The 14,164-nt window shown below is 49.3% G+C and overlaps 1 long non-coding RNA gene across 1 annotated transcript; it reads right to left on the reverse strand.

Annotated features, from left to right (window-relative positions):
* Positions 1–9,239: 9,239 nt before the first annotated feature.
* On the reverse strand, positions 9,240–13,853 carry LOC131569886 (uncharacterized). Its single transcript, XR_009275816.1, has 4 exons — positions 13,734–13,853; positions 12,947–13,046; positions 10,890–11,027; positions 9,240–9,524 (listed from the first exon to the last, which is right to left on the reverse strand). It is a non-coding gene; the product is annotated as an uncharacterized LOC131569886 (long non-coding RNA).
* Between the last annotated feature and the right edge of the window lie 311 nt (positions 13,854–14,164).

Below are 14,164 nucleotides of genomic sequence, written 5' to 3' on the forward strand. Positions count from 1 at the left end.
AACGACTTGGGTTTACCTTTTGTCTCGGAGTCTCTGAGAGCTTTCTGAAATCATGCCCTCCAATTATCTGCTGTAATTAGTCCCTGGAGAGGCTTTGTCAGTAACAACACTCAGTGGGGCTCATTAATGCCTTGAGATACTCAAGGATTTTAAGGTATTTTATGGATTTAAGAATACTTTTATGTATTCTTAAATACCAAAAATCCAATCTTTAAGGATTTTCCTTCCCACACTGAGTCTCTGAGAGGTTTCTGTGCCATCCGGGCCTCCAGTTTTCTCGTCCAAAGAGTCCAAATTTTGGTGCCAAATGTCGCAATGAGGGAAACCTTTCTGGTTCCCCAACTTCAGGGCAAGGGTGGTAAAAATGAAAAGAAGCAGATGCTGGGAAGATGAAACAGAAAAGCCTTATTAATATGATTGCCTGGCAATACATTTTTAAAATATGGAAACTATAAGTGAAATTGAAATGAAAGCAAGCTTTGAGATACCTTAGTTACTGAACTACTAGAAAACTATGGTATGGCTGGCTGAAGGTAATCCCCTTTTCATGAAACAATACCCCCTGCTTGCAGACAGGTCCACGGGTCAGAGCAGACCCTACTAGCTTGGCAGAAGGGGTCCAAAGAGTAGTTTTTAGGGTTTAAAATGTAACACAGTATGGTAATGTAATTATTCCTATAGGCCGTATGTAAATGCTGTAAGATTTGTATCTTGTAATAGATTGGTTAGTGAAAATTAGAATATGCAGCACAGAAGAAGATTTATTGCATAGTAATGGGAACTCCTCTCCTCTTTTGGGCATCCATTTTGGGTGCCTCTTTTGAGGTCCTCTTTTGGCCTGCTCCGAGCTGTGGCTGGCAGCTCCAAACAAGGCCTCTGCACCCACACCCTTTGCAATAAACCACAAATTCCAAGACCTGGCTTGAGACATCTCTTGTCTCTGTCCATCCCAATTGTCCTAGCCCCTGATGCTCCTACAAGCAGGATCAATGGACTTGCCCAAAAAGAACTTTAGTAACAGGGTGAAAAACAATAAACATGGAGAAGTCGAGCACAGTACAAGGGGCAGGATCCAAAGACCTGAGATAAAGGTGAAGCAACAATATACACAGTTGAGGGTAGAATACTCTAGAACAATAACCACAGAGGGGAAACAAGTAACCAATAGGGGAGGAGAACTTGGACAACTTAGCATAACAACACTAAAGGCATATGGGGGAACTCTCAAACTTACCCTAAGTTAAACTAATGATTCCCAGGGCTTGAAACTCATGCCCATTCTTCTGGGATAAAATCTGGCTGACTCTGAGTTACAGCTGGGCTAACTACCACACCACTGCTTTGCTCTGGTCCCTTAGGGCCATGTGGCCCAACAGAGCTACAATGATGTCCTTGGTTCCACAATGCTCCACAGTGTCACATTGGTCCCTTGGATCCATGGTGCTCTGCAGTGCCACAATGGCCCCTTCATTTCACAAGGCTCCCAAATGTCACACTGGTCTCTATAGGAAGGAAAGCACAGAGCCCCCATGTTTCAGGAGCTGATGAACGGTAACCACCAAGGCAAGCCTGACCTGTCTGTCCTGGCAGGTTTGCTTGGAGCAACCCTTGAATATTTGAAATTATGAATGCAGAGTCCTAACTTCAGACATTTGTGCCTGGAGAAGAGGAATGGGTTTTTTTCCATAAGAAGAAAAGCACAGAGTCTTTTCCAGTGTTTGGAAAACAGATGAGTTCTGCCCCTCAGGAGTCAAAGACCAACCAGACCTGTCTGTCCACCCAAACTTTTGTCTGGGAGCAATCCTTTAATACACAGAAATTTGGAGGTGGAATCCTAATTTTAGCCATGGATGCCTGGAAAAAATGGACAGTTCTTTTCCATAAAAAGAAAAGCCTAGAGCTCCAGTGTTTCAGGGGCAGATGGGAGTGGCCTTCCAGATTCCAAGATAAGCCAGACCTGTCAGGTGACCCCTGGGAGGCCAAGGCAGCCACACCTATTTCATGTTCCCTTGATTCCACAGGGCCCTGCAGTGTCACAATATCTCCTTGCTTCCATGAGGCCTTGCAGTGCCACAATGGTTCTCTTGCTTCCATGATGCCCTCAGGTGTCATAATGGCCCCTTGATTACACAAGTCCTTAAGGATCTTAATGGTCTCCATGGTTCCACAAGGCCCCACAGTGTCACAATGGTCTATTTATTCCATGAAGCCTTGCTGTTTCCAATGCCCTCCCCAATGGTTCCACAAGTTCCCATAGTGTCACAATGGCCCTTTCCTTCCATGAGGCCCCACAGTGTCACAAGGGTCTCCATGATTCCAAGGGGCCTTGCAATGCCACAATGCTCTCCATGGATCCATGGTGCCTTGCAGGATCACAATGGCCCTTTTGCTCCACAAGGCCCTGAAATGCAGCAATGGCCTCTTGGCTCCACAAAGCTCCACTGCTTCACATTGGGACCATGCAGCCCAACAGAACCACAAAGATGTCCTTGGTTCCACGAGGCCCCACAGTATCACAGTGTCACAATGGCCCCTTGGATCCATGGTACCCTGCAGTGTCACAATGTTCTCCTTGGTTCCAGAAGTTCCTACAGTGTAACAGGTTCCACAAGGGCCTGCAGTGTCACCATGGCCTATTGGTTCCACAATGCTCCCCAGTGTCACAATGGTCTCCATAGGAAGGAAACAAGTGAATACCAGTGGTGCAGGGGTATAGGTGGCATGTGAGTTATAGTAAAATATATGTATTGTATAGGTGGCCTTGCCCCGATAAGTCCCGCATGTTCTAATGGGGCTAATTCCCAGGTGTCCATGGCTCTCCACATCAGCGCGGCAGCTCTGTGGGACCAGAGCTGTGCGTCAGTATCGTGCCCCGTGCAGCTGCAGCAGGCTCAGGAAACAGAGGGGCCCAAGGGTGCCGGTGTTCTCCTCCTGTCTGGCAGAGCCCATTGGACAGGCTTTACAGGGCAAGGGGCCCTACAGGCCGGTGAGCACCGAGCTCTCAAGGCAGTTGTGCCCCTTACCCGTCACACGTTGGGGCACAGCGCAGGAGGCTCATCACCACGGGGGCAGGGTGTTCTTCAGCGAGGCTGACAATGGCCATTTGCAGACCGGCGTCCACAGACTCACAGGACGTGAGTCTCTGCAGCATGGCACTCACTACGGCTTGCACCTGGAGGAAGCGGCATGGGGAAGACTTGGAGTGCTGTCCAAGGGAGCAACTTGCCCAGCTTCCCCCAAGAAGTGCTTGCCTTCCCAGCCCACTGTGATGGGGCTGAGGGGGGCCAGCAGACATGGCTTTAGGGGCCACGTGATCCTGGGAGGCCTTCAGCCCTGGCCCCAGGCTGCTGCAGAGAATTAAAACCCTTCTGGAAAAACTCCAGAGTAGGTCTAGGACTCACAGTGAGCATGGGCATGGCCACAGTCTCTGGGATGCCCTGTGGGATGGTGTTGGTGGTGGCCGTGCCCTCTGTCAGGGCCATGTTAGCCTCCTCCCAGCCCTCATCCATTTCCGAGTCAGAGCTGGCGGCCAGGTCAGAGGATGCTGTGCTGGCAGCAGCCTCTGCCCGCAGCTCACTGGGCCTGGATTCAGGCTGGGCCGTGCCCTCGGGTGTGGGGCCGCTGGTCTTTTTGTGTTGAAGGCACAGGAACCTCCACAGTGTCTGCAGCAGAAGGACAGGCGGGAAGAGAGGGACGTTCCATGGTCTGCTCCAAGCGTGGGGCTTGGCTGGGCAGTGCCAGCAGGCCCAGCCCAGGTGGGGATGGCCACAGGTACCTGCGCTGCTCGGTGGAAGCAGCCACGGATGGGCTCCTGCTCTTCAGTCTGGTCCTGGGCCGCATCTGGCAAAGAGAGAGCTCAGCCAGAGCTGAGGGGCTGCGGGAGAGGCCGGAGAACACAGCCCAGCCCTGCGCTCCCCAGGCAGGGACAGTCCCCCGGGAGCCCAGGGATCGGAGCATGGCCATTGGTGGGGGCAGCCCCGACCCCTGTCCCATCCCATCCATGGGCGTGTCCACAGGGATGGGATGGGATGGGATGGGATGGGATGGGATGGGATGGGATGGGATGGGATGGGATGGGATGGGATGGGATGGGATGGGATGGGGCCAGGATGGCTGCAGGCACCGGCCCTGCAGCCCAGCTCCACCACTCACCATCCTGCTATGGCTGCAACTGCTGCAGCTGTGCAGGCTTCTGCGCTGGGGCAGCTGCAGGGCCTTTGCTTTTCTTGCCCCGAAGCCTCTTGAACAGGCTGAGCAGTCTGCCTGCCATCCTGCTGTCTGACCTCAAGGGCACCTTCGAGACAGATGCCTCGGCAAAGGCCCGAGTCAGCGAGTGCTGCAGTCGTGCCTTGCAGGCACCTCCAACAGAGGAGCCTCAGGAAAGCTACAGGACAGCAAGTCCTGCACTCGAGGTCTCCTGCCACAATGACAGGAGACTCCTGGTGAACGATGGAGCTTCCCACAGCCTGGCCATGAGGGCACCAGCTGCAGGGATGGAAGATGCCTCGGAAAAGCTCCAGGTCAGCAATCAGTGAGCCGGCTGTGCGGGGACACCTCACAGCACCGCTCTGTCACCTCCTGTCCTGTCACGTGCACCGAGCACTGTGGCGTTGCCTCGTCACCGCCAGCACCCATGTCACCATGTGTCACAAAGGGTCCTGTTCCATTCTGCTCCATGGTAACCGTGCTGTGCCATGTCAGCAAGGGCCCTTGGACACGCTGCCAACTGCCCTGGGGGCACCCCCACCCTGCCCAAAATGCCTCTGATTGGAAGAAATCCATTGCCCCAAGTGTCTAAGACAGCCTTGGACACACCAAGCCCAGCCAAATGCTCAGGGAAGGACTCTCCACAGTGTCAGGCCAGCACAGCCTAGCTCGGTGCTGGCTCTGGAACAGAGCAGCCTCCAGCAAGCACAGGGCAAACACATCTTGCCAAGAGTTAAAAACACAGCAGATAGGGGAGGTGGCATGAATGTGTGCATCGAGGCCTTTGAATTCACAGCTCCCCAAGAGAGCTTTGGGGCACTCGGCTGGACAAACAGGATCTGGCTCAGACCTGTGCTCAAAGGTGGGCAACAAACCCTGCTACAGGTGCTTGGCTTGGTCTCTGCAGGGCCAGGCAGATGCCCAAGCTGCTCTTCACATCCTTGTCCTGCCCCTCTGCCAAGTGCATGGGGCCTCAAGGACGGAAGGAAACACAGGGAGTCAAATGGAGACACTTGCACCTGTCTCACTGGGGGCTCCTGGGAAAGCAGTTTCCTTGGGAATCAAGCCCTTCTCTTCCAGGGGCACTTCCCCAAATGTGTACATTTCCTGGGCAGCACCAACACACTCTTAAGTGTGGGGTGCGGAAGTTCATGGACATCACACCATGACCAATATGATCCAGTGAAGCTAAATTTATTATTCCTAAAAAGACTCTATTTATAATAAATCTCTACTGCCCACGCGTCTCTAGCTAATACATGATTGGTTAATCCTAGCTGTTCACACGACTAAAATAGAATGCTGATTGGATTACCTATTTTTTCACGCATCTTGCTGGGGTTGTCTGGCCACCCATGGCTCACTTTCCCAAGCTTGCTGACAAACTTGCTGAGTCCTGATGACTCTTCTTCTTGTATCTTTTTCAAGGATATACCGACCCCATTTCTGATTATGTCCATAATTCATTCTTTGTGAATGTGTTCATTGTCCATTATTACAAGCAGGCTGGATTCAGTGCATTGGCTAAATATGGCCCTTGTCTTGCCAGAACTCCTCAACCTGCAAAATATCTTCAACAGTTCCCCGCTTTTTTTTTTGCACAAGCCAGACTGATTTAAAAGCATGGTCAATTACTTTTTGCACACAGCACAGTAAGCAAGGCGCTATAAGCAGAATTGAAAAAAGAATACCAAGACAATAACATGTAGAATTATTTATTAATTACATAGCCAAGAATACCTAATACAGGCAATAATACATAATGCCAAAGCATACAAAGTCCTTGAGACAGCCTGTTATTCCCCAGGATTTTAGTCACTCATCAAAAGAATTCTAAACAACTGTCAGCTTTTTCACATTCTCCTTAAGCAATGACAGTTTCTTGTGAATAGATTCAGAGTGGTCAGAGAGATTCATGCAACACATCCCTTCAAAATCTTCACACCCATCTTCTTGTGCTAGCAACAAAAAATCTATAGCAGCCCTATCCTGTAACACAGCGTGGTGTATGCTACCTACATCAGTGGTAAGCTCATTCAGTATTGCAGATCTAATGTTAATTTGTTTTCCTGTCCAACAAGCCAATTGTTTGAATTATGTAAGGGCCCTTGATGAAGCTAATCCTGGTGTAAAAAGTGATGCCAATTTAACCGAAGGCCAATTCCACAATTCTACATTATCGTTGCAGTCTGAGCCTAATGGATACACACTACATTTTGGACATTGGAATTTGTGCCTGATGTCAAGCATCTGTTAAATGCTAGGGGCAAACAGTGTCAATTCCCGAAAATAGCATGGTCCTCCTAATGCTTTCCGAGGAATTGCAGGCCAAGCTTTATCTCCACAAAAGAGAAACAAAAGTAGAAAAAAGTTATTGTAAAAGTTTTTGTAGAAGGGACTTTTCTCTCAAATGATGTAGAAGCTTTTCCTGTAGTAACTAATGCTGCAAGTAGAGTTTGAAAACCTTTCAATTGGAAGATTTTAGGAAAGTTGAGAGCTGCAATTTCACAATTTGGTTGAACATCTCAACGTGCACTGTCACTTCTGCAGTATATTTTTCCATCTAACACGTTAATTCCAGCTGATGTGCATACCCTAATAAGACTTATAATGCCACCCCATTAGCAGGTGATGTGTCATAAAAGCTGGGAGGAAAAGTGTGCTCAAGAAGCAGCAAGACCTAGAGTGCAGGGTGATCCTCTGTATAGTTTAACAGCACAACAGTTCCTTGGCAAGGGGCCCTGGGCTACTGCCACTGCCCAGGCTGGGAGCATTGATCAAGTCTTACAGATGAGCCAACAACTAGCATATAATGCTATCCTTGCACTTCCAGATAAGTTACACACTATGTCTTTTACACAGATTTGTCAAAGAAAGAATGAAGACTTTGATAAATTTGTAGACAAATTGCATGAAGCTATCTATAAGCATTCTGATTTAAATTCAGACACAAAGATACAATTGTATAGACTTTGGGATCATTACTCCATTTCAAATAGCTTTCCCTTCAGTCACAATAGGCTTCCATCTCTTCCGAAAATTGCCTGCTGAAACTCTTCTGCTCCCTTCCAAATCAGTTCACTACTCCAGCATAACCCTTGAAGCATGGACAGATGACTCTTCAACTAATTATAGTAGAAAAGAAGGGTATTTATTGCAGCCCTGGTCACATGTGAACTAGTTTCCAAAGACATGTGCAAGGAGTTGCAGCCTCCTGCTCTCTATTTCTACAGAAAAGGGTTTACATTAGATTTCTAAGGACGCGTAATACATAATTATCACCTGCCTGCTTCGTGTTTTTATCAGCTGAATATCTATTACAGCTGCGCAATTGTATTCCCTTAACTGGGTTGGTGGGATTTTGAAATGAGGAAGTGGTTGTATGGGAGGAAGAAAGCCATCTTCCTCATGGCCAGTTGGCAAGACCTTTTGACCTGCTGCTCATGGTCCAAGCCTCTCCTAACTGTTCAATTATTCTTAAGGCAAGGTATTTCTATGGTCTCTGCTTCTTCACAATTGCTTTCTCTACCCCTGGCACTCCTAGCTTTATGTTCCTAATATATTTGGTACTCTTTAACTAAGGGATGTGATTTCTGCTAGCTGTATTACTAACTTAGCTTCCTACCTCATTTGAAAATCTTAACTAAAACATGCAATCTTCTACTTTCCCAATTCTATTCCCAGCTGGCTCCTCAACTCATCTGCATTTTCAGTTATCCTCATTAAATTTTCAGCTAACCCCTTGACTCACCTCAGGCACATCCTCGACTGCGTCTCTCCCAGCAGCTCAGAGCTGCATTGCACAGCCCTTGCTTTGCGCCAGAGAGCACAAAGCAGGCTGGCCTGGTGGGCCTGAATATTTCTGCCAAACACTCTGCATCTCACACCTTTGCTCTGGCTCAGTGCAGAACTGCAGGATTGCAGGCGCTTCCTCCCAGAGCTGTGTGAGGCGCTGGCTCCTGCAGATGGGCCCTGCCAAGCTGTCCCTGCCTCACGCTGGCCTCGCTTCCCCTGGCATGAATGCCGGGCCTGAAGGAGCTGCCCTGTGCTCCAGCCTGCCGAGCAGCCCGGCTCCCTGCCCCGGTGCCCAGAGTGCTGCACACACTGCTGGCCTTTGCCAGGAGTTGCAGGGCAGACGGCAGAAGAGGAGGAATCCTCAGCCAGCCCAGCGGCCCTCAGCTGGCCTTGGCCTTTCTCTGCTCCTGGGCACACTCCAAATGGCCAATGCCTCCAGGCCGGGCTGTGCCCAGCACGGCTGCGCTTCCCCTCGGCAGCAGCCAGCTGCCACCTGGGCTCTGAGAGCGGAGGATTCGCCCGCTCCCAGCAAGAGGCACCCAGGGCCCGGCTGCTGCCTCTTGCAGCTCCAAGGGCCTCCTTCCAGCCTGCCTCTGCCGGGGCTCAGGCTGCTCCGGCCTCTGCCAGGGCTCTGCTGGGGCTCCAGCCCGGGCAAGGCCGGGCCTGCTCTCACCTCACAGGCGCTGACAGCTCTGCACCACAGGAGACCTTCCCAAGCACCCTCTCTGACCTTTCTGCTTTCTCACTTGAGCAAGGCTCTCCTCCAGCCAAAGAGATTATTGCATTTAGGGATACAAATCCAAGTGGCAGGAACCCCAATGCTCTCCAGTCACAGCTGAAGGCCTGCATCTGCACAAGATGTTTGGGCTGCCTCATTCTTCCTTTGGTTTTGCCTTCAAATGCCATTGACCTTTCTGCCTCAACTAGAAATACCACAGCTGTGCCATAACCAGCCAGTGGGTCATATTCCAAAGGCAGTGTGGTCTGGAGAGGATGAATGAAGAAGAGCCCTCCTCACTTATGAAACCATACAAAAGAAGCCATATGTGTGACTTAGCACCAATAAAAAACAACTGGTAATTCAGAAGGAAATGTTGAATTTTCTGAAGGGGTCAGAAGGAGAAGAATCTTCCACATGAGTTGATGTTTCAGAAACTTTAATTAATTACAACCCTAATCTACAATCCTATGCTACAAATCTCTTCAACAACCCTACTCTACAATCCTACTCTAAATTGGTAACAGAGCTAACATCTTGATTGTTAGGTTCTCATCTCCTAGGGTTAGGGTTAGGATTTGGCTTAGGCTTAGGCTTAGGGTTGGGGTTAGGGTAAGGGATAGGGATAGGGTAAGGATCAGGGATAAGGATAGGGTTAGGGTTTGGGTTTGGGTAAGCATTTAAGGTTAGGGTTAGGGTTTAGGGTTAGGGTTTAGGGTTAGGGCTATTCTTCTTCTTCACTGAATTGATGAGTTGTGCCAGGATGAATGCTGGCTTGGCTGAAGTTACAAATGGATGCTGTCCACTGGAAAAAAAAAATACAATAAAGAACAGTGAACCATTACTTTCCAAGTTCAGTGCTTCAGAGACTCAATCAGGATACATCAAGCTCCTAGCAAGACCCAGAAAGAGGAGCAATGGGACCATCTGCTCCCCAGTCATCCCCAATGAGCAAGACCTTGCCATCACGGGCAAATGTGGCCCAGAATCCCACTTATCTGTTTATTGTGATGTCTTCATCACGCTGGGATTTTTGCCCTGCCAGTGCTCTAGAAATGGTGCTTTCTGTCCCTGGGTTTTCTTCCTTTCAGGAAACTCCAATGGCTCACAAAGGTCCCTGCCTTTCAAAGACAGGCACTGTGCTAATTCCCACAGGGACAGAAAGCAGTGTCTACCTTTCCATGCCCATGTCCTCGTGTGCTGGATGGCACCTTCCTTCCCAGCAGGGCCAGCCCAGTGGCACTGGGTCCTGCAGTTCCTCTCTGCCACACAACCTGGCAGTAACCCTGGCACAGTTCCCATCTGCTTGAGCGTGCCAGGCAGCAGATGGGGCTGGGACAAGTCCCTCCCAGCTGTCCCTGTTTGCATGGCAGAAACCTCTAAGGGTGGGCTGGGGGGCACAAACCAGGGCCCCTTAGAGGCTCACAGTGAGCCCCCCACAGCCCCTCCTGCCCACAGCCAAATCTCTGACTGCTCAGCTGGGACTGGCTTCCTTGGGTTCCTCCACCACCATTTCATGTCTCTGTACCCTGCATTGCTCTACTTCAATTCTTTTGCCATTAGATAAAACTGAACACCCCACCAAATCACAAAAGAGGGCAACAGAAACACTCAGAGGACAGAGCACCTCTCCTCTCAGGAAATGCGGAGAGAGGTGGAGTTATTCAGTTTTGTGAAGAACAGGCCCCAGGGAGACTTTATTGCCAATTTCCAAGACTTCAGAGTGGCTTTGAAGAAAGTGGAAGACATCTTTTTTAACAGGGCCAGTTACAATAGGATATGGACAAATATTTTTAAACACAAAGGGCATCTAATCAGAGTAGGTCTAAGGAAGAACTTCTTTACTCGGAGCATGGTGCCACCCTGGCAGAGCTTGCCCCAAGAGCTTGTAGGTGCCCCATCCCTGCAACCATTCTGGCTCTGGTGGCAAAGGGCTCTGAGCAACCTGATCGCTTTAAAGATGTCCCTTCTCATTGCAGGACACTTGCACCAGAGGACCTTTACAGGGCCCTGCCAGCCCAGCCCAGTCTAGGATTCCTCACCGTTTTCATTTGAAGAGCAGCAAGAGTGGAGGTGAGGAGGAAGGGGGCTCATCTGATGCCTTGGACTTGAGTGGAGGAGGAGCCCATCCCTCAGACCCTGTTTCACCTGCAGCCCCTTCACATTTTACCTGCAGAAGCTCCTTGGCAGACCAGCGCCGCTCCTCATCTCTCTGCAGGCAGCAGCTCAGGAAGTCACACAGCAAAGCTGAGAGGAGCTTGGGCTGCTGCAGCTTTGGGGTCCCCATTGTGGCTATCAGGTGTTGAGCCTGGATAAAAAAAAACCACGAGGCTCCACCCACTGCTTTCACATCTCTAAGTGCTCTCCCAGATCCCTTTGTTTAACCTCTGCTCTGCAGTGGTAGTTTCTGCCCTGGCAGAACCCAGAGATGACTTTACCAACAAAAACCCCAAACCCCAATGCAGCCACAGCTTTTCCACCATCCCACAAATCTTGCCTCGGCAGCTGATTTCATTGACTGACCTAGTTAGTGGGAACTACATCACCACAAGCACATTTGCTTCTCTGAGGATTCACACCAGCTTGAGAGGCTTTTTGGAAGAGGGACTTTGCTATACAAATTTCAAGGATTAGTACAGGAAAGGCATCTCTGCAGTGCTTGTTGGTCCTTTAAGCACAGCTGCCATAGAACAAAACTCATCAAGCTTTTTGTGCTGTTCTTGAAAACAATGGGAATTGGAAGGAAAGAAAGGAAATCCATCAGTTAATCCCCAGGTAAGGAAACAAACATTTACAATCTCATCTTCAACACAGACACATTAAGATGCCTGCACAAATGTATTGGGATGAAAATGCCTGCTTGGACACATAGAAGACACCTGCAGCTCTGTCTCTCAGCAGTCTGAAAATTTCAGCTTCCCATTTTTCAAAAGAGAAATTTTCATGGTCAGAAGGAGAGGTGCCATCCCTATGGTCAACCTCTGCTCATTTGGCTACTCAAGTCAATACATTAGTGGTAGACCCATCCCAGAAATTGTCAGGAAACAAACAGGAGGTTTTGGCAGGCTCTCCAAATCACCAGGCTTCAGCTTGGTGACACAGAGAATGTTCCTTGGGCTAGGAGAGAAACACGGTCACTAAATGCAATGCAGCAGCACTGCACAAGAAGCAGAAGAGACTCTATGGCCTTTACACTCTCATGCCCAGGTTTCAGGCATGTTTCCCAGTGAGAAGCAACTGCACAGTGGGTTAGGTTCCTCTCTAAAGACCACAGTTTTAGAAACTTTGTTGGGTTTGGGTTTCATTCCTTCATTTATGGAAAGATAACAGAAGTTCTAAGATGCTTGTTTCCTGTAACTGGGGCCATCTCCACAGACAAAAGAACTGGAACCCCTTATAACCCAAAGGAAGGTGTTGCCTAAGAATGGAGTTTGTTTGCATGTGATAAGGCTTGAGTTACCCACCGATGCAATCAAAACTAGAGCAGATGCCGATGTGTTGCAGGGACATTTGTAGGAGGGGACCTTGGTGGAAGTAGTTCCAGCAGATGGCAATGGGATTTTGTCCAACAGCACGCAGGAGAGGGGACAGGTGAGAAAGACAGTGGGATCAGTGAGTATTTGCTCCTTACCATGCCAGAACTTTTGCTCAAGTAAGGAGGTTCTTGTTCTATCATTTCAATCCCCACAATTCCAAAAGACCATATGTCCACTTTGGGGCCATATGGTTGACCTGTCACCACTTCAGGCGCCATCCACCAAGGAGTCCTGGTTAGCGAGCACCGTCTGCTCTGCTCAGGAGTGAGCTGAGTAGAGAGGCCAAAATCAGCCGAGGAGAAAGCAAAATACTGGTTTTATTTGAATTCTGTGCAATTAGGAAAGCAAGCAAAAGAATTTGCCAGTAGAAGTTTGAAAATGTGCTGTTGGATCTCCTGGCATTGGTGACTTAAAAAGTCCCCCCATTTTTTTAACTGCCTCCAGCAGTGGCTTTTTCTCTTTGGAAACTTTAGACTTGTAACTCCCTCCCTCTGGAAGGGACACACAGAGCAATGCCACTCTTGACTGCTTGTGGTTCCTTATACCTCTGTGCACATTGCAACTGTGCCTTCAGCTCACAGCAGGGGTTCCTGCACTGCCACCAGCACCATTTTTGGGGAGCTGCCAGTCACTCCAAGCAGCCCCACACCCACATCCCTGGAACGCTGCACCTGACCAAGAATATACTGACCTAGCTTGACAGAACCGTCAGTTCTGAGAAGGATGTTGCTGCTCTTCACATCTCGATGGATCACATCGTTTGAATGAAGAAAATCCAGTCCTTGCAGGCACTGAGAGAGAAAACAGAAAGTGGTGGGCAAAAATGAGTGATGTGATTTCATCACACAAGAAAGAAACAAAGAATCTAAAAGATTCCCTCTCTGGGGGAATGGGGAGTAATGGCAGAACAGTAATGGGCACTGAGAGGAAGAGCTTGCTGCTCCAACACCTGCAGAGCAGGAACTTTCTGAGGAAAGGCGTGTCAACTTTTGAAAGAGGAACAGCACCTGCTGTTGTAGCCTGTCCCCTGCCAACCAGCCAGGATGACTCCTGCTGCAGTGCATGCGCTCAGAAGCAAAGAGCATTTTGGCTGTACTCCTATCCTTTTTAGCTGAGGACTGAGAGAAATGGGTCTCTCTCTTTTTTCTTTGCTGATCATTTCAAATCCTGCCACCAGCACCTTTGCTTTTACAGGCAAGGAATGCAGTGAAGACAGACTCCAGGCAAACATTTAGAGAGGCAAGGTGGAGAACAGCAAATACAAATACAAGAGGCAGAGCAAGAATTCAACAGCAGGAGATAAGTGTACTGGCACTGAGTACAGGGAGTGCAGGGGCACTGGCAGGCCTTTCACTTGAGATGCTTTTACCCAGCAACACAGAAACAGAAGCCTGGCCCAGGAAATCACTCCTGCTCTGAGCCCCTGTTTCCCTGACAATGCTGCCCAATCCCTTGGAAACACAGATGGGATTGCTGACCTCCCGACTGATGGCTGCCATCTCATCTTCAGACAGGCAGGTCTGGCTGATGACATCACTCAGGACGCCTCCATCCATGTACTCCATAAGCAGCAAGAGTTCCTCGCCCAGAAGGTAGCTGAAAGAAGGAAACAAGGGCATGGAGATGAACATGCATGGCTACGTAGAATTTTTGCTTCCAGGTTTCTTATTTCCAGATGCCTTTGTGACAAGGACAGAATCAAAGGAATAGATATTCCCTCCTGGCTGTGCATTGTTTGCAATCTGTGCAGTCTCAAAGAGAAAGACACAGCTGTGTAAAAGGAGATGTCTTAGATGGGCAGCAATTGAAAAGTGCAGTTTAGAAACAGCCCAGATAAAAAATGTGTCAGGCATGGTGTTTCTGGAAATAAGCACCTAGTCTTCCTGGCATGCATAGCAATGGCAAAGAG

The sequence above is a fragment of the Ammospiza caudacuta genome, chromosome 31, assembly GCF_027887145.1.
Source record: "Ammospiza caudacuta isolate bAmmCau1 chromosome 31, bAmmCau1.pri, whole genome shotgun sequence".
Lineage (NCBI taxonomy): Eukaryota > Metazoa > Chordata > Aves > Passeriformes > Passerellidae > Ammospiza > Ammospiza caudacuta.